The following is a 25113-nucleotide window of genomic DNA, read 5'->3' on the forward strand; positions in this document are numbered from 1 at the left end:
ATCTTACAGCAGCAGCAGCCGCAGCCTCAGCAGCTGGGGTGGGGGTAGTAATAGTTGTTGGTAGTAGTAGTTCTGGTAGGACTAACGATATTCGTAGTAATAGCAGTAGCAATACTAACGACGTTCTCGTTTTTGGGCCTACTACCGGGCAGGTACATTGAGGCTTGTGGTTTCTGATGATTTTCTCACTTCCCTCTACCAGCCACCCTGAACCTGAACCTGATCCCATATCTGACCCTCACCTGGAAACTGAACCTAAACCTGAAACTTCAACCATGAACCCGAACGTGACCCTCATCCTGAACCCAACCCTAATCCTGAACCTAACTTTAACCCTACCCTAAACCTAACCTAACCCTGAAACTTACCCTAACTCTAACCCCTTACCTAAATACTAGCCCTAATCATGAATCCTAAACCATAACCATAATACCTAAACCCTAACTCTTACCCAACTCTAAACACTAATTCTGAATACTGAACTCTAACCCTAACATCTAATCCTGACCCTGAACCCTAAACCCTTACCCCTACCCCTAATCCCTAACCCATAACCCCAACCCTAACTTTAACCCACAGTCTAACCATGACCCTTAAAAACAAAACAAAAAAACAACAACAACAAAAAACAAAAAACAAAACAAAACAAAAAAATCATGAGTCTAATTCTAAACCTGAGTGTTGGAAACCAGCATTCTGCTGCCCCTGCACCCCTAACAATGAGCGGGATATCCATGGCCATGTCAACGCTATGTGTAGGGAGCCGTCCCTACATTCTCCATTACAAGATGGCACTGGCATCCGGCTGACAGTTGGCATAAATAAGCCTGTGCGCGCGTGCAAGGGGATTTCTCCCGCGCCTCTCCCGTGGCGTCATTCAGCCTGATGAGCGAGCAACCAGTCAGGGAGTGACACGTCCTAAGCGAGGCTGAGTTTCTATATAAGGGTGGGGGTTTTGCTCTCGGGGTCTTCGCTCTACAGTTGGTGTAAGCTTATGCTCTGCCTCTCAAGAAGCATTAAAGCTATTATCGCAGAAGGATCCTATCTGTGTGCCGCGTTGTTCTTGCTGGCGAGACGGTAGCGTGGGACAACTGGTGCCGAAACCCGGGAACTGGACCAATCCATCGTCAGCACCATCGAAGACCCCCAACTTTCGAGTTGGGAGGATTCAGAACTGCGAGGAGGTAAGTTCAGTAAGGTATGACTGATCCTCATAACATCTTTGCTTTAGTATCCCTTTCATTCTCTTTCTGTTGATCCTCTTTTGTTACCATCGAGGCCGCTGCTAGGGAGATTTCTGTACTTAAGTCGGACGTAGATAAGCCGCGGTACACTGCGCCTCTTAAGTCTTTTGTAAATAAAAAAGCGAGGCGCTCCAGATCCACTTTTGGTTTCGCGTGGTGCCAACGCTTGTAAGACGGACGTAGATAAGCCGCGGGCGTCCGTTGCACAGCCATGGGCTCTTCGCATTCCACTGTTACAGCACTGCAATCAATCCTTACACAGCGGGATCTGAAGCTATCTCACCGACTCCTACGTGATTTGTCAAGGATGTAGACAGTGTAGCTCCCTGGTTCGCGGTCTCAGGCTCTCTCTCATTGGCCTCATGGAGGAAGTTAGGAAGGAATCTTGAGCGTGCTCGGGCCAATGGAGAACTTGGGCCTAGCGCTATGGCCATCTGGACAATGATAGAAAATTGTTTAGTGGATGAGGATTGTAAGTCTGCTATTGCGGAGGGACAAGGGATTTTAACCGAGTTTCAGGATAGTCTATCAGAAGCTGAACAAAGTGAGAGGATAGGTGCGCGCAAAAAGGAAACTAAAAGTGAAAAAGGACCCTCTGGAAAAGATAGTCAGGAGGAGAAACCAAAAAAATCCCATAGGAGGTCTAAAAAGAAAGACCTAAAGAAAAGGGAGAGCTCAAGCGGCCTCTATCCTAAGTTATATCTGGAGGCCCTGGGTATTGAAGGCCCCTCTGAGTCCGAAGAGTCTGATGTCTTGGACACGGAAGAGGAGGCGGATTTGGAGGAAGAGGCCGCCAGATATGAAGGGGAAAGGTACCACCCCAATAATGATTTTGGCTTTCCTATTACTATTAAGAAAGGGGACGAGAAGCCTTCTGCTTTATTGCCTTCTGCTCCTCCACCTCCATATGAGCTTGATAACCGAGGGACCCGAGGATCCCGTAGAGAAGGCTTCTCCTTAATCCCGTCAGGGGTCAGAAGAAAGCTGGCTTCGTTACACCTCGCATTTCCAGTTTTCGAGAATGCAGACGGAGGGAGAGTGGCCGCCCCAGTGGATTATAATCAAATAAAGGAATTGGCGGAGTCAGTCAGAAAATATGGAGTTACAGCAAATTTTACCATAGTTCAACTAGAAAGATTGAATCATTTGACTCCAGCAGATTGGGAGACGATTGCAAAAGCAGCTTTGGTCAGCATGGGCCAATATATGGAATGGAGGGCCCTCTGGCATGAGGCGGCCCAAACACAGGCAAGAGCTAATGCTGCTGCAATAACTCCGGAGCAGCAAGCCTGGACTTTTGAATTACTCACTGGGCAGGGCCCTCATGTTAATAATCAAATGAATTATCATTGGGGAGCTTATGCACAAATTTCAGCTACAGCCATTAAGGCCTGGAAGTCGCTCTCCCGTAAAGGGGAGGGTAGTGGTCAGCTTACTAAGATCAAGCAGGGCCCCCAGGAACCTTTCTCAGACTTTGTAGCCAGGATGACAGAAGCAGCAGAACGCATTTTCGGGGATACTGAACAAGTCATGCCCCTGCTAGAACAATTGATTTTTGAACAAGCTACCCAAGAATGCCGCACCACTATAGCACCTCGAAAAAATAAGGGGCTACAGGATTGGCTCAGGGTATGTAGGGAGATAGGGGGGCCTCTGAGCAATACAGGTTTAGCGGCGGCAATTATCCAGGCGCAAAGGCAGAACAAAAAACCTCCCGGTAAGACATGTTTTGGATGTGGAAAACCAGGGCACATAAAAAAGGACTGTAAAATGTCCAACACCCCTAGGGTGAGCCTCTGCACCCGATGTGGCAAAGGCTACCATCGGGTGGAGCAATGCAGATCTGTTAGAGACATTAAAGGGAGACTCCTCCCTCCGACAGAGGCTCCGACCCTTGAGGTGTCAAAAAACGGGCAGATGGGCCCTTGGTCCCAGGGCCCTCGAAGATATGGGAACCGATTTGTCAAATCTCTAGAAGGGAACCAGGAGAGCGGCCAAGCAGACCCATCAGAATGGACCTGCGTGCCGCCTCCTCAATCTTACTAATGCCCCAAATGGGTATTCAGCCCGTGCCTTTAGAATCAATTATTCTGCCTTGAGGCACTATGGGATTGATCCTTGGGCGAGGCTCCCTTATAGCACGGGGGCTCATAATACATCCAGGAATTGTGGATGATGCCCACACCCCCGAGATACAGGCACTATGCTCAAGCCCTACTGGGGTTTTCTCCATCAGTCAGGGAGACAGGATTGCACAATTGCTGCTCCTACCTCATGATAATCAACATGGGCCCATTGATGGTGTCCCAAAACAAATGGGATCCTCAGGAACAGACTCTGCCTATTTGGTCATGTCTTTAAATAGTAGGCCAAAAACTACACTTTGGATAAATGAAAAGAAATTTGAAGGCGTTTTGGACACGGGGGCTGATAAGAGCATTATCTCCACCTACTGGTGGCCGAAGACATGGCCAATGGTGGAATCGTCACACTCTTTACAGGGTCTTGGCTATAAGTCCTGCCCCACTATCAGTGCCGCCCCCCTTAGCTGGAGAACCCAGGAGGGTCAAAAAGGGCAATTTACTCCTTATGTATTACCGATGCCTGTGAATCTATGGGGACGAGATGTCATGCAAGACATGGGACTGATGCTGACAAACGAATATTCACCACAGACTCAGGGGATCATGGGCAAGATGGGATATCGACAGGGCAATGGTTTGGGCTGCTATGAACAGGGGCGCCTTGAGCCCGTTGCTCCTAACCCCAATAGAAATAGACAGGGTCTGGGTTTTTCCTAGGTGCCACTGAGGCAGCACGACCCATACCTTGGAAAACGGAGGATCCGGTATGGGTTCCTCAGTGGCCGCTTACCTCTGAAAAATTACAAGCGGTGAATCAGCTTATAGAGGAGCAATTAAAATTAGGCCATATTGAGGCCTCCACCTCACCATGGAATACTCCAATTTTTGTAATAAAAAAGAAATCTGGAAAATGGCGCTTGCTTCATGATTTACGCGCTATTAATGAGCAAATGCAGCTTTTTGGCCCCATACAACGCGGTCTACTGGTGCTTACCACACTTCCCAAATTTTGGCCGCTATTGATTGTGGATATTAAGGATTGTTTTTTTTTTTTTTTCCATACCTTTACATGAGCATGACAGACCCAGATTTGCCTTTACTTTACCATCTATAAATCATGCTGAACCGGACAAGAGGTTTCAGTGGAAGGTCTTACCACAAGGCATGGCAAACAGTCCAACCATCTGTCAGCTGTATGTGTATGAAGCCTTGGCCCCAGTTAGAAGACAATTCCCTTCTCTGATGCTGTTGCATTATATGGATGACATCTTGCTATGTCATAAAGATTTTGATCTTTTAAAACTGGCATATCCTGTATTGTTGCAAGCATTGGAGAAGAGAGGCCTATATATAGCCACAGATAAAGTACAAATCTCGGATACTGGACATTTTTTAGGCTCCAAGATCGTTCCAGATAAGATTGTGCCGCAGAGATTAGAAATCAGAAAGGATTATCTACATACTCTTAATGATTTTCAAAAGTTATTGGGGGACATAAATTGGCTCAGACCTTTTCTAAAAATTCCCTCCGCCGAGCTTAAGCCTTTGTTTGATGTGTTGGAGGGAGATAGCCACATTGCATCCCCAAGAGAATTGACTCCCGCCGCAAGACAGGCTTTACTAAAGGTGGAAGCAGCCATACAGATGGCTCAATTGTCACGCATAGAGGAAAATAAACCGATTACTCTATGCGTGTTCAGGACAAAAGGGCTTCCGACCGCAGTATTATGGCAACAAGGTCCTTTATTATGGATACACCCTAATGCTTCTCCCATGAAAGTTATTGATTGGTACCCGGACGCGGTGGCCCAACTGGCCATGAGAGGATTAAAGGCCTCCCTCATGCACTTCGGCATTGAACCTAATTTGCTGATTGTACCCTATAATGTTGTACAGGTTGCCACCCTTGCCGCTACTTCAAATGATTGGGCTATTTTGGTCACAACCTTTGTTGGAAAGATAGACAATCATTATCCTAAACATCCACTTTTACAATTTTCCCTTAACCAGCCTATGATTTTTCCAAAAATTACCTCAAGTCATCCTATTAAAAATGGACTGGTGGTGTATTCTGATGGGTCTAAGACAGGATTGGGAGCTTTTGTGGTGGAGGGCAAAATATACCCCAAACAATTTCAGGAAACATCGCCTCAAGTGGTGGAATGCATGGTAGTTTTGGAAGTACTACAAAGGTTTCAGGGTCCATTGAACATCGTGTCAGATTCATCTTATGTAATTAACGCTGTAAAATTGTTAGAAACGGCTGGCATTATAAAAATGACCAGCAAGGTTGCAATCATTTTTCTGGACATCCAAAATTGTCTGCTTGCTAGAGGGCAGCCCTTCTTTATTACTCACATAAGGGCACATTCCGGGCTACCAGGACCCATGGCCTTAGGTAATGATTTGGCTGACAAAGCAACTAGATTGGTTGCCATGGTTCTAGCCCCGCCACTAGAGGCTGCCAAGGAATTTCACAAGAATTTTCATGTGACTTCTGAAACCCTGCGACGCCATTTTTCCATCACTAGGAAGGAGGCTCGTGAGATTGTTGTCAATTGTCAACATTGTTGTCAGTTTCTGCCTGCACCCCATTTTGGAATTAATCCTCGAGGCATTCAGCCCTTACAGGTTTGGCAGATGGATGTGACCCATGTCTCATCCTTTGGAAAGTTACCATATGTGCATGTATCAATAGACACCTGCTCTGGCGTTCTCCATGCCACACCACTCACTGGGGAGAAAACCTCCCACGTGATTCAACACTGTCTTGAGGCATGGAGTGCCTGGGGTAAGCCTAAATGTTTAAAAACTGACAATGGGCCTGCCTATACTTCTAAAAAATTCAGACAGTTTTGTGCACAAATGCAAGTCACACATGTCACGGGCTTGCCATATAATCCTCAAGGACAAGGCATTATTGAGCGTGCACATCGCACACTCAAATCATATCTCCTTAAGCAAAAAGGGGGAATAATGATGGGTTTGCCCCCCCGTGCCACGGGTGGCTATAGCAATGGCACTTTTCACCATGAATTTTTTAAACATGGATGAACATGGTCGGTCTGCGGCAGAGCGACATTGCTCAGACCCATGTCGACCTAAGGAACTGGTAAAATGGAAAGATGTGTTAACCAATGAATGGAAAGGCCCGGATCCTATTCTAATAAGATCCAGGGGGAGCTGTTTGTGTTTTCCCACAGAATGAAGAAAATCCTTTCCGGGTCCCAGAAAGACTCACTCGGATGGTCCTGGAGCAGAAAGATGTGGAGACCCGAGGACAAGAAAAAGGGGAGCCGACTTCTCCCCCTGATGTCACTGATGATACTCAGCATCCCAGCTGTCCAAGGGGAGCCTCGTTGGGGAATCATGTCAACGTTCCCACTTCCAATGCCGGTGATGTATAATGCTCAGGTCTTTCCCCGATTCTTTGCCACCAATAGGGAGCTGGGTCTAGCCTTTTTGCCTAAGGACAGTTTCGGAGGCTCTGGATAAACAGACTTCAGCCAATACTCAAATTCAGGGGGGCTTGATGTTGGTGAACCAACGTATAGATTTAGTACATATTATGGCAATTGGCCCAATTGGGCTGTGAGCAGAAGCTCCCTGGTTTATGTGTCACCTCCATTCAATATGAAAATTTTACCAAAGCAACTAATTTGTCTAAGAGTCTTTCTCAGTTCATGTTACAGAATTGGACCGCAGAATTTGAACAGACCCTCCGAGAATTGAGGACCGCTATTATCCAAATTAATTCCACCCGCCTCGATCTGTCCCTGACGGAGGGCCTATCATCTTGGATTGCCTCGGCTGTTTCCTATTTTAAGAAATGGGTGGGGGTGGGGTTATTCTTTGCAGCCATCTGCTGTGGTCTGCTGTTGCTTCTTTGGCTGGTTTGCAAAACTCAGGAATCAGGCAAAAAGAGATAAGGTGGTTATCGCCCAGGCACTTGCCGCACTTGATAGTGGAACGTCAGCTGATGTTTGGCTGTCTATGCTTAAGCAATAGGCTGCTGGCCGGATAGCTCTTGCACACCCGGAGCCTAGGCTCATTGCACAGGGTAGAGTGTCTGGCTTGAGCAGCCCATGAGGGATGTTGAGCAAGGCATCGCTCAGAGAGTTGCTCAATAGGCAGGCCTCTCTGGGAGGCACGTTGTCCTGCATAAGGGTTGCCTGCCCTAGTTCCCCTTTCCCAGAAAAACGGCAGAGGACAGGTCGAGAGCGCCTCGGGTCAAGCTAACAGCCTGATGGCGACTCTTGTACACGGTCTTAATGTTTATTTGGGAAGGTACGACCTCTGCCTCTATCCCTCAACATATGGGTGACCTATTTGCTTCTGAAAATATAAAGCCTTATCATTAAATAAGAAAAAAGGGGGAGATGTAGGGAGCTGTCCCTACATTCTCCATTACAAGATGGCACTGGCATCCGGCTGACAGTTGGCATAAATAAGCCTGTGTGCGCGTGCAAGGGGATTTCTCCTGCGCCTCTCCCGTGGCGTCATTCAGCCTGATGAGCGAGCAACCAGTCAGGGAGTGACACGTCCTAAGCGAGGCTGAGTTTCTATATAAGGGTGGGGGTTTTGCTCTTGGGGTCTTCGCTCTACAGTTGGTGTAAGCTTATGCTCTGCCTCTCAAGAAGCATTAAAGCTATTATCGCAGAAGGATCCTATCTGTGTGCCGCGTTGTTCTTGCTGGCGAGACGGTAGCGCTGGACAGCTATGTCTCTCATTAAGGGGCTAAGTAGGGGACTCAGTTATGCATGAATGAGTTTCGCTTTTAAAGCAAGCACTGCACAACACCACTGGCTGTCTCTCTAGCATTTGGTTGGCCACCAGCTATACCCCTTTCTCTTTGCTTCACCAATAAACTCCATGTGGGTGCACTGGGTCTCGTGTTTGTACTTCATTGGAGACAGCTGCAGCAAGAGAACAACATTTTGGTGCTGCAGAACTCAGTCAGGCACTCCTCAAGGACTCGGTGGCCATCTGTTGGTGGATGGCCATCCAGAAGTGGACCCTGATTCTGAACCAGTAGTCCACTTCCATCCACCTGTTTCTGGAAAGACCATCTCACACCGGCTACAACTCCTTTCCTTAGGATCTGGTGAATTTACACAGGTGAATTAAAATATGGCCCTCTCTGGGCATTATTTCAGATACTTGATTCAAGCCTTCCAGCCTTCAGACTGCTGAGTCCTCAACTGCCTCAGATGGCCCCCACAATGTTTTTGAGCTGACAAGCATCGAATAACACTCTGCCATCCTCCCTTATCAGGCACATTGCTCTTGGCCACATGCTTGAGCTGACGAGTTCCAAGACTGACTAACCGGCCAGTTTTGCTTAACCTATGGGAAATAATCCAACCAAGGAAATACTCGCATCCACTCCACTGGAATGCCTAGTAGAAAATTTAAAACCCTTTCACTTAATGCCACTTGTTAAGGCACCCAGACTCATTTACCTTTGTACTGAGAAATGGCCAAGATATCACCTAGAAAATAAGTCAAATTGGCTGCATAATGGCCTATCGTGAACAATCCCGATATCTTAAGAGATCTTTCACATTACTGCCAACAAAAAGGTAGATGGAAGAAGTTAACATATATCCAGGCTTTCCTCTATCTAAATGCTAAACACTCTCTTTCCTCTTCTTCCTCTCAATATCATGTCCTTCTAGCCATGAAAGATGAACCTGAAGAAACCTCCACTAACTTAGACCCTGCTAATGAACCTCCATAGCTCCATCCTCAACATCCAACTACCTCTTCTGCTTCTCCCTCTTCAACTCTTTCCTCTCCAATGCCAGGCCGCTCTAAAGGCCCAATTCTCCCACCTACTTACACACCCATGTTACCCATTCCCATGCCCTCATGTTCTCAACCCACCAAAGCCAACCCAGCTACAATCCTCCCCTTCAGAGAAGTGGCCGGAGTGGATGGTCTGTTTAAAGTACATGTCCCCTTTTCCCAATCAGAACTTTCTCAAGTATAACATAGACCGGGTTCCTATAGCTCTGACCTTACTGCCTTTATAAAAATTTTAATATATCACACAATCCTATAGTCTCATATATATATATATATATATATATTCTTAACCAACAACCTACTACCCGAGGAACACAGACGAGTTTGGGAGCGGGCCAAAGCCTATGCAAATAAAACTCAACAGAATCTTTCAGCTCACCATGCTGGGTCAGAGGCTTCTCCAGATCAGGAGCATAATTGGTACTACAATACCACAGGGGGAATTCTGGCTGGAGACCAGTTTACAACCTGCCTCATGGTTGGTCACCATAAGCCTGCCCTAAAGCCAATAAACTATCAAAATTCTAGATGTAGTTCAGGACAAAACAGACAATCCCTCATTTCCTAGAACATCTTACATAGGCATTCTTACAGTATTCTAACGTAGACCCTGAGACATCAGAGGGGAGGCAACTCTTTATGACTTAGTCTGCCTGGGCCCCTTGCCCTACGGGGCTCGAGAACCACAGTGTCCATGATTTAAGTGTGGTCAGGAAGGACATTGGGCTCGAACTTGCCCTAATCCCTGTGTGCATGTCCACATGACAAGAAGAGGGTCACTAGTCAACAGACTGCCCACATGACACTTGTGGCAGGAGGAGATAAGATATGGACCGCCCTCTAGCTGACTTCCTAGCCATGGCCATGGACGATGATGAGTAGAGGGGCCGGGCTCTCTTGACCCAACCACTGTCATCTCTGACAGAGAGCTCAAGATAGAAATTAAAGTATCAGGGAGATAATTCTCCTTCCTTTTTGACACTGGTGCCACATACTCAGTCCTGAGGGAATTATGGGACCCACTTCTCCTTCTCGTCTCACTATTGGCAGGGTATAGAGAGCCTCACCTACCTCATCAGACCCCACCACTCACTCAGTTGTATTTTCTGGGGAATTCACCTCACTCATTCATTTCTGGTTATAACTACCTGTCCTGTGCCCTTACTGGGAAGGGATCTTTTAGCCAAGGTAGGAGCTTCCATTTCTTTTGCCACTCACCCTACTGGTTTAATATGTTATTTCCTCTGCCAGTATCTGAGGTAGACACCCAAGTCTGGGACACCAAAAACCCTTCTGTGGCTAGACATTGTGATTCAGTTATAGAACCCCTCAAGATACATCACTCAAACCCAGTACCCACTCCCACTACAGAGCCTTAGGGGACTTAAGCCTATCATCTCTGACCTCCTAAGGAAAAAGTTACTCCATGCTACATCCTCTCAATTCAGGGCAGTTAAAAAAAACCTAATGGGTCTTATCATCTGGTTCAAGACCTCAGACTCATTAATTATGCAGTGGTACCCCTCCATCCCGTGGTACTTAATCCTTACATACTTCTTTCTACTATCCCCTCAGGGACTTCCCATTTCTCAGTTTGGGATCTTAAAGATGCCATTTTCTCTATCCCTCTTGATACTAAGTCTCAAAATATATTTGCTTTCACCTGGACTTACCCTCACAGCTCACCTAGACTGTCCTACCTCAGGGATTCTGGTACAGCCCACACCTATTTGGCCAAGCTCTGGCTTCTGACCTGCTCTCTCTGTCTCTCCCCAAATCTAAACTCATACAATATGTAAAAGATATCCTATTTTGCAATCCTTTAGAAGTTAGCCAGACTAACACCTCTGCTCTTCTAAATTTCCTGTCCAACAGGGATTATAGAGTCTCACCTTCCAAGGTCCAACTGTCTAATCCCCAGGTCACCTACTTGGGAATAAACATAACCCCAAATAACAAAGATATTAACTTAAAAAAAAACTAATCCAGTCTCTTACAATTCCTTCTACTAAAGAGGGAATTTTTTTATCTTTTCTAGGAATCGCTGGTTTTTTTACACTCCTGGATTCCCTCTTATTCTCTCCTTGCTCGCCCTCTATCTGAGGCAGCTCTTGGCTCTCTTTATGAACCTCTCCTTAAGCCTGTTACTAAGCCCTTCCAGAAACTCAAACAGGCTCTTCTCCAGGCCCCAGTTCTTCATCTTCCAGACATAACTTGACCTTTCTCCCTCTATGTAGCAAAAAAAGGAGGGATATGCCCTTGGAGTTCTAGGCCATCACCTGGGACCTTCCTTTGCACCTGTAGCATATTTGTCAAAGAAACTACACTTAACTGCCCAAGGATGGGCACCCTGCATACATGATTTAGCAGCTGCTAAGCTCCTAATTCGTGAGTCAAAGAAACTGACCTTTGGGTCACCCATCATTGTCTACTCCCACCATAACCTGCCCCATCTCTTAACTTATAGAGGCATACAAACTCTACCTTCTTCCCAAGTTGTTTCCCTCCAGGTGGAACTAATAGAAGATGCCACACATACTTTCCAATCCTGCCCACCCTTCAATATCTCAAATCTCCTACCTCAACCTAATGCTAATTATTCCCCATCTCATTCCTGCATTGAAGCCCTAGAGGAATTATTGCCCCATCCTCCACACATATGGGAGGGCACATTGCCTCAGGCCACCTATACCTGGTACACATAAGGAGACCTGTAGAGCAGGAAATGGCATAGTGTCAGATACCAGGATGGTGGGGGCACAGGCACTCCATGTCCATACTACTAACCAGCAGGCTGAATTAATAGTCCTTACCCATGCCTTCCAATTAGCACAGGGACAAACACTCAATGTTTACACAGACTCCAAATATGCCTTTCACATTCTTCTGTCCCATGCTGCTATCTGGAAAGAGTGGGGGCTGCTTACTACAAAAGGAGAATCCATAACTAACTAAGGTCATATTATGGCCATGCAAAGGCCTCCCACCTCCCCAAAGCTATAGGGATTATTCACTGCCGGTCTCATCAGACCAACAGCTCCATTATCTCTAAGGAAAACAACCGGGCAGATGAAGCAGGTAAAGAAGCAGCCCTCAGAAACCCACACTGACCACACCCTCCACAGGGAGTTCATACACTACAACCCACATCCAAAAAGTCACCTTGTGACACTCGACAAATCCTGTCCTATTTACACCAGCTCTTACATCCTAACAGCAAGGGTCTTTCTCATTTTATCCAGGCTCACCTCTAGACCTCTAGCCACTCCTGAGGACTTACATTTCTTAAAAAAATATCACTGCCTCTTGTAAAATCTGTCATAGGTCAGACCCTAACTCCAGGTATCATAGCTTCTCTTTTCCTACCCACCAGGCCAGTGGCTCTCTCCCAGGGAGTGACTTGCAACTTGACTTTACCCACATGCCTAGAGTCAGAAGGGTCAAATATCTGCTGGTATTGGTTGATACCTTCTCAGTCTGGGTAGAAGCTGTTCCAACTACTAACAAGAAAGCTCAGACAGTCTCTGACACCTGCGGTTTGAAATTCCAGCTTCTCATCAGCCAGACAATGGTCCTGAGTTCACCTCTCAGGTACTCAAAGACTATTTGTGATATGAGCGTGCTTTAACAGAATGATAAAAAACTAAAAGTTTTATTCTTGTATAAAGAGTACCCCAAAGTGGAAAACCATAACACACCGACTACATTTAGTTTCTCTGCAATGAGTTTTTTCTCATAATTTAAGACTACAATGATGTCCAAAGGTTTTACCACATTACTTTCATAGTTTCTCTCCAATATGTGTTCTCTTATTCATTAAAATATTACTGTGACGTGAAAGGCTTTACCACATTGACTTCATTCATAGCATTTCTTTCTCTCATGCATGTATTGTTTTGGACACTGTCCTGTGAAATGGCTTTACCACATTAATTATGTTCATAGGGCTTCTTTCAAGTATGTATTCTTTTAAGATTTTGGAGGACTCTTGTGAAAATGTTTTCCCACATAGATTTCATTCATAGGGTTTCTCTACAGTATGGGTTATTTTATGCACTAGAAGACTTACATTATATGCATAGGCTTTATCACATTGATTACATTCATAGGGCTTCTCTCTAGTATAGGTTCACTTATCAAATTGGAGGATTCTTGTGAAAAGGCTTTCCCGCATTGATTACATTCATAAGGTTTCACTCTAGTATGGGTTATTTTATGCATTAGAAGACTTACATATATACATAGAATTTACTACATTGATTATATTCATAGGGCTTTTTTCTAGTATGGGTTCTTTTATGAAATTGGAGGGTTCTTGTGAAAAGGCTTTACCACATTGATTATATTCATAGGGTTTCTCTACAGTATAGGCTATTTTATGAAATTGGAGATCAGTGTGTTGTGAAGTGGCTTTATCACATTCACTACATTCATAGGATTTCTTTCAGTGTGGGTTAATTTATACCTTGGAAGATTACCATGATATGCAGAGGCATTAGCATATTGATTACATTCATAAGGCTTCTCTACAGTATATGTTCTTTTATGTGTTAGGAGACTACTGTCCTGTGAAAAGGTTTTACAACAGTGAATATATTCATAGGGTTTCTCTCTGGTGTGGGTTCTTTATAATGAATTTGGAGATGAATGTTCTGAAAACACTTCCTCACACTGATTACATTCATAGAGTTTCTCTCCAGGATATATTTGGACACTACTGCTCTGTATAAATTCTTTACCACATTGATTATATTCATAGGGCTTCTATCCAGTATGGATTATTTCATGCATACAATGAAATATGGCACAGTTAAAAATTTAAACACAAGCATAACACCACTGTGTATATCTGTATGAGTTAATTTTACAATTTTGTCTAATTGTAAAGAAGAACCAGATCTTAAGGTTCTATCACTGTTTACACTCATGTTGTTCCCTTCATTAAGGGTGGTTTTCGATCTTTGAATACAGCTGTGATGGTTAACATTTATAGCATCTTTTTTCTATATGAGATTTTTCTCATATTTGAAGAGAACTAGAAAAACTCATAAATTTTCCTATGGTCTAAGTCATAATACATTTGTAAAATGAACCAGGACAAACAGAAGTACATATACATTTCGGGTATACATGGGGATTTTCTGAAGTGTGAATTGGTTGATATATTTCCAGTGAAGCTGGAAAAGCAATTACTTGTAAACTTTATCACATTCAACAAATCTATTGAAAGTGGGAGACTGCTACATATCTTCTAATTTTTCTGAGAGATAGAGAGGTATGTTTATTCTTTTGACATCCTTATGTTCATATGATATACCAAATAAAGGAAGAATAACAGATAAACATGATTCAACTTTCTGTTCCTCATAGACATATGGTATACAGAATAAGGTTTCTCAACAACAGTTACCCGTGGCTCATGACTATCCCTCCTCTCACTAACTTTAGCAAAGTCACAAGTATATGAATGACACAAGCTTTACTATGAACTACTCGCTTATTAGAAAGTTTTCAATGTGTAGTAATCACTTATTCACTGTGCATACCTTTTGTAATATAACTGGTATAAACTAAATGGATTGCTGGTTCTACACCAGAGCTATCATGGTGCTGTGATTGAAATGGTGATATCTGTTAAAGCATTGTTTCCTTGTCTACTCTCTTAAAATAATGCCTTATAAACACAATTCACCTAATTGACACTGTGATATATGGCTTTGTGAGAATTTAATAATCCTCAATGCACTTTAAACACTTTAATTAAATTGCTGCTGTCTTTAAAACTTACAAACACCTTAAAATGTCTTGAGGCATATTTGTATTAACTTGCACATCAAAATTACCCTCTGTGTAGCATAAAATATAGTAGCAGAAAATATCAGACATATCATTGGAAATTGTGCAAAACTTAAGTTACTACCTTCAGTAAACCTTAGAGCCATGACTGATTTATTCACATCATCCATCCTCAGTTTCAGTTTAATTACAGAGGAGCATCAATAACAAAGAAACAGTTGTCCCCTTATTTTAAATTTTGAAGAAAAATTCATAGTCTTACCTATAGCAGTGAGGTTCCTATAGTCTCCAGCATCACATCTTCAGAGAGATTCTTCTGGGAAATATCCAGCAGAGCCTACTTTTTCCTATTGAAGTCAACATGCACATCGTCATAGGTCACTGCATTCTAAAATATAACATAAATGTATGAAAACTGACACTGACAACATTATAAATGTATACTTCTTGGAAAATTTAATTATCATGCTTCCCACACTTATTTCATGACACAGAAATTCTATAGTAAGCACCAAGTCACTTAAGAAGAAAACTGAATAGGAGGGTCACCTCTGTCATTTCTGAAATGCCTATTAACAAACATAAAGAGAGAAGCAAACATCAATAGTACTCAGTGCACATCAGAGACATTGCATGAACAACTACTAACTACAAGAAAGATGGGCAAACTGGGTATATTAGCTCAGGCCTTTAACTGGTTTAGGAAACAGCGAAAACTCTGGTACCTGATGAATCAAGAATTTGCAGTTGTCATCATATTTTTGGAAGCATATGGTAATCAACTCACTGAACTGTAAATATTGAGAAAAACAAAATGCCAAGGGCACAAAGAAAGCACGTCAGTCCACTGAAGCTGGAGACCACTTCAACTGTGAAAGGCTAAATTAATTATTAAAATGGTATCTGAGCCTTCTTTCCACAGACCCGTGTGAACTCACACCCTAGCATAAACATCCACAAAAGACTACTATGACGTCATATGGAATAAACCAACTATGCATGATTCTCAAAAACAAATCTGTGAGAACTGTGAAAGAAGGAATTTCTTCAAGAATTGTTTCATCTCCATGATGACACCTCAGGTCAGGAATATTGTATTCCTGATTCTTGGTGTGGCCCAATTTGATTATTTGACTACCATTCAGTCATAAAAGAAGGTATATATATGCTGGTCATAAAACAGGGATGGATGGCTCTAGAGATTCAACAGAGTCCCTGATGCTTTATATTTACCATTTGTCTGTTCATAATATTAACATACAGAAAAAAAAATAAGAAACAACATTGGAACATTGGATGCTAATTATAAAATTACTAACTCTCAGTTCTTTTCATTAATAAAAGAAGAAAAACCCCTCCCATGGTCAAGAACCACATTCTCCTACTTGATACAGACCAGGTTAGGATGATGCTATACAATGATTGTCTTACCTCAGAGTCCTACAGCTCCAAACCTACTATAATCCCCTTTACAACATTTTAGTTTGAAAGTGTAGCATTTCCTTTTATTTCTAAATGTATTTTCAACTTGGTGTATAACAAATATGGAGAAAATATAAATATCATGTGATCCATATTGTTATATCCATTTTGCTTAATAATTGGATGCTTTAGTGCCTGAGATTTATTTTCCTGCATTTATTTATTATTAATTTGAATATATCTTCTATGCTTTTTCATTGTTGAAAACTGCTGTTAAATTGTTAATAATTCTTGTATGTGGGCCTCATTGGCACTGTGTATTCCTCCAGGACTAAGGAACCTTCCCCAAATAGAACTTCCCATTAAGCACTGTCTGCTATCAACTTTTCCTACATCTCCTTAAAGAAAAGGACAGGCCTGTCCCACTGGAGTCAACAAAGCATGGCATCAAGTTGAGACAGGTCCAAACTCCTCCTCCTGCATCAAGGCTGGAGGAGGTAAACCAGCATGGTTCCTGATCCCACTGAATGAAGCTCCACAAACAGACCAAGCTACACAACTGTCTGTCACACATGTGCACAGGGCATAGGTCTGTCCCATGCAGGCTCCCTAGCTCTCATTACACAGTCCATTTGTTCCCATGAGTTCAGGTCAGCTGTCTCTGTTGGCTAGCCTGCTGCTTATGCATTAGACTTACATAATATACATAGCATTTACTACACTGATTATATTCATAGGGCTTTTCTCTAGTATGGGTTCTTTTATGAAATTGGAGTTCTTGTGAAAAGACTTTCCCACATTGATTATATTCACAGGGTTTCACTTGAGTATGGGCTATTTTATGAGTTTGGAGGTCAGTGTGTTGTGAAATGGCTTTCTCATATTCATTACATTCATAAGGTTTCTCTCCAGTGTGGGTTATTTTATACCTTAGAAGATTACTATGATATACAAAGGCTTTACCACATCGATTATATTCATAGGGCTTCTCTCTAGCATGTGTTAGGAGACTACTGTCCTGTGAACAGGTTTTACAACATTGATTACACTTATAGGGTTTCTCTCTGGTGTGTTTTTTTTTTTTTTTTAACAGAAACACTTTACCACACTAATTACAGTTATAGGGTTTGTCTCCAGTATGTGTTTGGACACTACTGCTCTGTATAAATTCTTTACCACATTGATTATATTCATAGGGCTTCTATCCAGTATGGATTCTTTCATGTCTGCAATCATAATTGGCATAGTTAAAAACTTTAACGCATCCATAACACCATTGAATATATCTATGTGAATTAATTTTACAATTTTGTCTAATTGTAAAGAAATCAGATCTTAAGATTTTATCACTGTTTACACTCATGATGTCCCCTTCGTTAAGGGTGGTTTTTGATCTTTGAATAAAGCTGTGATGGTTAACATTTATAGCATGTTTTTTCTGTATGAGATTTTTCTCATATTTGAAGAGAACTAGAAAAACATAAATTTTCCTATAGTCTGAGTCATAATACATTTGTAAAATGAACCAGGACAAACAGAAGTACATATACATTTCGGGTATACATGGGATTTTTCTTAAGTGCGAGTTGGTTCATATATTTCCAGTGAAGCTGGAAAAGCAATTACATGTAAACTTGTATCTCATTCAACAAATCTATTCAAAGTGGGGGGCAGCTACATATCTTCTAATTGTTCTGAGAGATAGAGGGGTAAGTTGCTTCTTTTGATATCCTTAAGTTCATATGGCTTGTATTAAGAGTGACATACGATAAAAGGTGTCCGTCCACATTGCATAACCATCATAACCATGATTTAATTTTCTGTTCCTCATAGACATGGCATAGAGACTAATGTTTCTTGACAACAGTCTCCCTTGGTTCTTGACTCTAACTACCCCTCATCTCACTAAACTTAGCAAAGTCACAAGTATATGAATAACACAAGCTTTACTATGAACTACTTGCTTATTAGAAAGTTTTGACCATGTATTTATCACTTATTCAATATAAGTGGTAAAAACTGAATGGATTGCTGGTATTACACAAGAGCTAACATGGGGATGTGAAATGGTGATATCTGTTAAGGAATTGTTTCCTTGTGTACTCTCTTAAAATAATGCCTTGCAAACAAAATTCACCTAACTGACACTGTGATACATGGTTTTGTGAAAATTTAATGACCACCAATGCACTTTAAGCACTGTAATTACACTGTTGCTGTGTTTAAAACTTACGCACACCTTAAAATTTCTTGAGGCATATTTATATTAGCTTGGACATCAAAATTACCTTCTGTGTAATTTTGTATATTTTGTAAAATATAATACCAGAAAATGTCTGATTTATTATTGGAAATTATGCAAAATTTCAGTTATTACCTTCAATAAACCTTGGAACCATGACTGATTTATTCACATAAGCACTCTCAGTTTCAGTTGTAATTACAGAGGAACATCAATAACCAAGAAACAGTTGCCCCCTTATTTTAAATTTAGAAGAAAAATTCATAGTCTTACCTATAACAGTGAGGTTCCTGTAGTCTCCAGCATCACATCTATATAGAGATTCTTCTGGGAAATATCCAGCAGAGCCTACTCTTTCCTAGTGAAATCAACATGCACATCATCATAGGTTACTGCATTCTAAAATATAACATAAATGTATGAAAACTGACACTGACAACACTATAAATGTATACTTCTTGGAAAATTTAATTATCATGCTTCCCACACTCATTTCATGACACAGAAATTCTATAGTAAGCACCAAGTCACTTAAGAAGAAAACTGAATAGGAGGGTCACCTCTGTCATTTCTGAAATGCCTATTAACAAACATAAAGAGAGAAGCAAACATCAATAGTACTCAGTGCACATCAGAGACATTGCATGAACAACTACTAACTACAAGAAAGATGGGTAAACTCGGTATATTAGCTCAGGCCTTTAACTGGTTCAGGAAACAACAAAAACTCTGGTACCTGACGAATCAAGAATTTGCAGCTGTCATATTTTTGGAAGCCTCATTCCAAGTTGTTCTGAGCATATGGTAATCAACTCACTAAAGTATAAATATTGAGAAAAACAAAATGCCAAGGGCATAGAGAAAGCATTTCAGTCCACTGAGGCTGGAGACACCTGCACCTGTGAAAGGCTAAATTCATTATTAAAAGTGTATCTGAGTCTTCTTTCCACAGACGCAAATGAACAACCTCTACCATGGCCCAGAACCACATTCTCCTACTTGATGCTGATTAGGTTAGGATGATGCTATACAACGATTGTCCTAGCTCAGAGTCCTACAGACACAAAACTACTATGACCCTCTTTACAAAATTTTTATTTGAAGGTGATAACATTTCCTTTTATTTGTAAATGTATTTTCAACTCAGTGCATACAAAACCTGGAGAAAATACAAATATCCTGTGATATATATTGTTAGAACCATTTTGATTGATAATTATATGTTTTAATGCTTGCGATTTATTTTCCTGCTTTCTCCTTTTCTTGTTGTTGAAAATTGCTGCAAAATTGTTAATAATTCTTATATGTGGTCCTCATTGGCACTATGTATGACTCAAGGTCTAAGGGACCTTCCCACAATAAAACTTCCCCTAAGTACTGTCGACATGGATTATTTGTCCCTCAATTGCCATAGTTTGGGACCACTTGCTGAGGTACCTCTCTCACAGTATTATAACTTAGGTGCATTTGTAGTTTGTTCTTTAATTCTTATTAAATCAGTTCATTTATTTTACATGCTGACCAGTTTCCCCTACCTCCTCTCCTCCTGTTCCCCCTCCCCTTCACCTCCCATGTAGCTACCATCCATTCTTCCTCCATCTCCTTAAAGAAAGGGGCAGGGCTCCCATGGGAGTTAGCAAATCATGGCATCAAGTTGAGGCAGGTCGAAACTCCTCCCCCTGCATCAAAGCTGGAGGAGCCAAAGCAGCATGATTCCTGATCCCACTGCATAGAGCCCCCCCAAACAGACCAAAATACACAATTGTCATACACATGCAGGCTCCCTAGCTCTCAGTCCAGAGTCCAGGAGCTTCCATGAGCTCAGGGCAGCTGTCTCTGTGGGTTCCCCAGTTGGGACCTTGATTCTTCTGACTCCTGCATGTCTTCAACTGGACTCACAGATCTCAACCCACAGATGGATCTCAGCATCTGCTTTCATCAGTTACTGAATAACGGCTCTCTGATGACAACCAGGGTAGTCACCAATCTGATTATAGGAGATGGAAGTCTTAGCTGGGGTAATCCTTGTGGATTCCTGTGAATTTTCCTGGCACCAGGTTCCTCCCTAACCCAAAAATGGCCCCCATTAAGATATTTTAATTATTCTGCCCTTTCATCTCCAATCCAGCCAACCAGATCTCTGTTGTTTAATCTACCCCAACCAACCCCACATCCACCAATTTACCCAGAAAATCTCTTCTACTACACCCAGCAAAACTTTTGATCACCATAGAAAGAGAAAACAAGTTATTTCATGACAAAACCAGATTTAAACAATACCTATCCACAAATTCAGATATACAGAAAGTACTAGAAGAACTTCCAAACCAAGGAAGATAGCTGGAACAAAAACACAGGCAATATATAATCTCACACCAACAAAACACAAAGGAAACACACACTACCACCACACACACTATGTCACCTTCACCACCAAAACCAAAACCAGCAAGAATTAACAGTAGCTTATGATCAATCTCTTAATATCAATTCACCAATAAAAAGACAAAGGAGAGCAGAATGGATATGAAAAAAAGATCCATCCTTCTGTAGCATACAAGAAACTTACATGAACTTCAAAGACAGACATTAACTCAAAATAAACAGTCAGAAAAAGATTCTCCAAACAAATGGACCTGAGAAGCAAGCCAGTGTAGCTACCTTAATATCTAACAAAATATGCTTCAAACTAAAACTAAGCAAAAGAGATGGAGAAGGACATTTCATATTCAAATGAAAAATCCATCAATATGAAGTCTCAATTCTTAACATTTATGTCCCAAATACAAGGGCACCCACATTTTTAAAAGAAAAATTAATAAAGATTAAATTACAAATCAAACCCCACACATTAATAGTGGTAAATTTCAACATCTAACTCTCACCAGTGGACAGGTCTGCTAGACAGAAAATTAACAGAGAAATAATACATGCTATGACTCAGCCTTAACAAATATCTACAGAACATTTTACCAAAAAATGAAAGAGCATACATTCTTCTCAGTACATCATGGAACCTTCTTTAAACTGACCACATACTAGGTCACAAAGCAATTCTCAACGGATACAAAAAAATTAGAATTGCACCATTAACCTTACAATATCAACATGAGTAAAAGTTAGGGTTCAAAAATGACACAAACTACAGAAAGCCTACAAACTCATGGAAAATGGACAACTATCAACTAAATTATCACTGGATTGAAGACGAAATAAAGATAGAAATTAAAGACTTCCTAAAATTCAATGAAAGTAATCCATAGCATATCCAAACTTAAGGGGCACTATGAAAGCAGTGCTAAGAGGAAAGTTCATAGCACTAAGTGCTTAGATAAAGAACTTGAAGAAATCTCACACTAGCAACCTAACAGCATACCTAAGAGCTCTAGGGAAAAAAAAAGAAGCAAACTCACCCAGGAGTAGACAACAGGAAATAATCAAACTCAAGGCTGAAATCAGTAAAATAGAAACAAAGAACAGTAACAAGAAAAAGTGATTATCAACAAGCTATCCAACTTATCAAAATCAGAAATAAAAAGGGGGACCTAATTAGACACTGTGGAAATTCTCCAATCTTTAGGTCATACTTCAAAAACCTGTACTCCACAAAATTAGAAAATCTAGAAGAAACGGACAATTATCTTGGTAGGTAATTCATACCAAAATTAAATCAAGACCAGATTAAAAAAAAAAAAAAAAGAAAAAAGAAAAAGAAAAGAAAAGAAAAAGAAAATTGGCAAACCAAATCCAAAAACACATGCCCCCCTCCCCCCCAAAAAAGCATCCACAAAGTAGGCATCATCCCAAAGTCACAGGAATGGTTCAACATAGAAAAATCTATTATTGTATGATTTTGTCCCATGTGCAATGTGCAATGTTAGCTTCTGAGTGCTGTAAGCTGACACATGGAGTTACAGCCAATGGCCTGTGTCTCAAACCTCTGAGCTGACCTAACTGTGTCAACCAAAATTGGACATATCAGCATCGGAGAGTTGGCTAATTGGAAAATGAATATTTACTAGTTCAAGCTATCCTCCCTAAATTGTCCACCCACCAAGTCTGTCTGTCTTCATAAACATGGAAGGAATTAATACATGAAGAAAATTACAGTCACTCACTCTGCCCTATCAGGCCCTTCTTTATGATGGAGACCCCTCTGCAGCTCACTGCCTTATACTTCAGTCTACATTGTCTACACTGTTTCCACCTGCAGTATACACAGGACACTGTATTGTCTACTCTGTTTCCCCTGCAGTGTACCAAGCGCACTGTTCCTCCTCTTCTTGACTGAAGGAAGAAGCCAAGCTCCACACACAAATTCTTTTGCTGTTACTGCAATGGACAGCCCACTATGTGACTCAAACTGGAAGTTTTAGAACTCTGTGGTGCTCCAGACCTATAATGCAAGAACTTAGGGTGTTTAGTAAGGAGGATAACAAGGGCAATGCACTGTGGGACTAAAGACAGGGTTCAAGTCCACCTCAATTAATATAGGAGACATTTTCTCAAAACCATGTTTCAAAAAGACTAGAGAAGCCACTGTTGTAGAATTAATATAACTTTACGGCACATTGGGACTTAATGTTGGTTGTGACCCTGCAATGTCCCATTGAGCAGCATATTAGAGGCCTTTGATGGGGAGGTGGACCTTATGGGTGTTTTTAAGTCAGGGTTTTCTCTTGTTATGGGAATATAAAGACTAATTAATCCTAGTGAACAAACATTTACATCTTTTCACACTAATCTCTAACCATGCTTATCATTGGGGTATTTGAGATACAACCCTCTCTTATCTAAATTCTACTTTGTGTGACTTAATGTCTCCTAAGAAGTGGTAAATCCTTACTTATACCATCAATTCTACTCATCTACATCACAGGTTAGCTATGGCACACTGCTCTACACAGGAGATTATTGTGCTAATTATAATTGGTCTTAATAATAAAAAGCTGGAGTAAGATATAGGGGTTAATGGTAAAAGATCAGAGAAGCTGAGCAGCCAGCCCCTAATTCCATCCTCTACTGAACCATCAAATCAAAGAGGTGATCCTTTCCCTGTGAATCTTCAGAATGATCATAATGAACTTCCCTCTCCTCACACCTTAAATTTTCTCTATGCCCAGCAATATTACTCCTTTCTCCACTCCACTCCACTGAGACACCACCACCTGTCTCAGTCTCTCTTTTAGACTAGATCAATCTGGTGTAGCTCAGGGAGGCCTTGAACTCACAGATATCCACCTGCTTCTGCCTTCCAAGAGTTGGGATTAAAGGTGTGCACCACCACATCTTTATCTTCAGATAAATACTCCCTAGCTCCACACTTTGATCTTCAGGCGACTTTTGGTTTATTTTTGTTTTGTTTTGTTCTTGGTATTTTGATTTTTTGAGGGTTTCTCTGTGTAGCTTTGGAGCATGACCTAAAACTGGATCAAAGTCACAGATATCCACCTGCCTCTGCCTCGCAAGTGCTGTGATTAAAGACATGTGCCACCTTTAAAGCACAAACAAATGCCACCACACTTGGATATTTCTAAAATCAGTTACGCTGCCAAACCTCGGTATACACATCCCTGGGGGATGAAGTTACTCAGACACTTCCATCCTGGCAACACTGAGCTACACAGAACCATGCTGGATGAGGCAGGACCAGGCAGGAACATGGTGAGCGGCTCCCACCCAGCCAAGGGAGAACCAAACACACTGGCTTCTGAGCCTCAGCCGGACACTCCACCTATTCTGGGGACAGCGCCCACACTTACCATGAGCAGCCACTCGCCCCCACATGTGGAAAGAAGCCCACAGTCACTGTGACTGGACACGCTGGCAAGCATTGAGACAGCAGTCCACACTACAGCCAGCCACTCTCCCCACATGGGGGCAGCGGCCACTCTCACACCTAAGTCCAGCGCTCCTCACCTGTGAAGGGCAGCGGCCCGTCAGGCACGTCTGCCCACCGCTCTGCCCGGTCTGTGAAGAGCAGCCCCTCACTCATTTAAGTCCAGCGCTCCTCCTCTGTGAAGAACAGCCACTCGCTCAGCTTGGTGAGGCTGCTGAGCTGACCAGGGCACTCTGCAGAAGCAAACGCACATCTTCACCTGACTTCCTCACATGAAGCGCTGAGGTGAAAGATTGGCTCCAGGAAGAACCCTCCCAACTGACAGTCAGGTCAGATAGGGGCTCTGATTGGCTAGTGAAGCCTGAGAGACAGGTCCAGGTGAGCAGAAGCTACAGGCACTCCCCTGGATCCACCTCAATTCAGACTCCACCCTTAAAAAGCCTGCCATTTGAGGCTCCACCTCCAGGGGTGCTAAAAGCCCCAACATCTGAATACACCTTCTGATTCGTGATTTCCTGTTCTCATTGGGTCACACAGGAATACTTTGCTCAGATTAAACATGGATTCATTAATTCACTCTAATTAAATTGCTGCATCACCAACCATGGGTTTCCTACACCATTCCACTAACCGGGATTTTTAAACAAAATAGGGTTTTCTGCAGTCACTTTAGGTGCC

The sequence above is a fragment of the Phodopus roborovskii genome, unplaced genomic scaffold (assembly GCF_943737965.1).
Source record: "Phodopus roborovskii unplaced genomic scaffold, PHOROB, whole genome shotgun sequence".
Taxonomy (NCBI): Eukaryota; Metazoa; Chordata; class Mammalia; order Rodentia; family Cricetidae; genus Phodopus; species Phodopus roborovskii.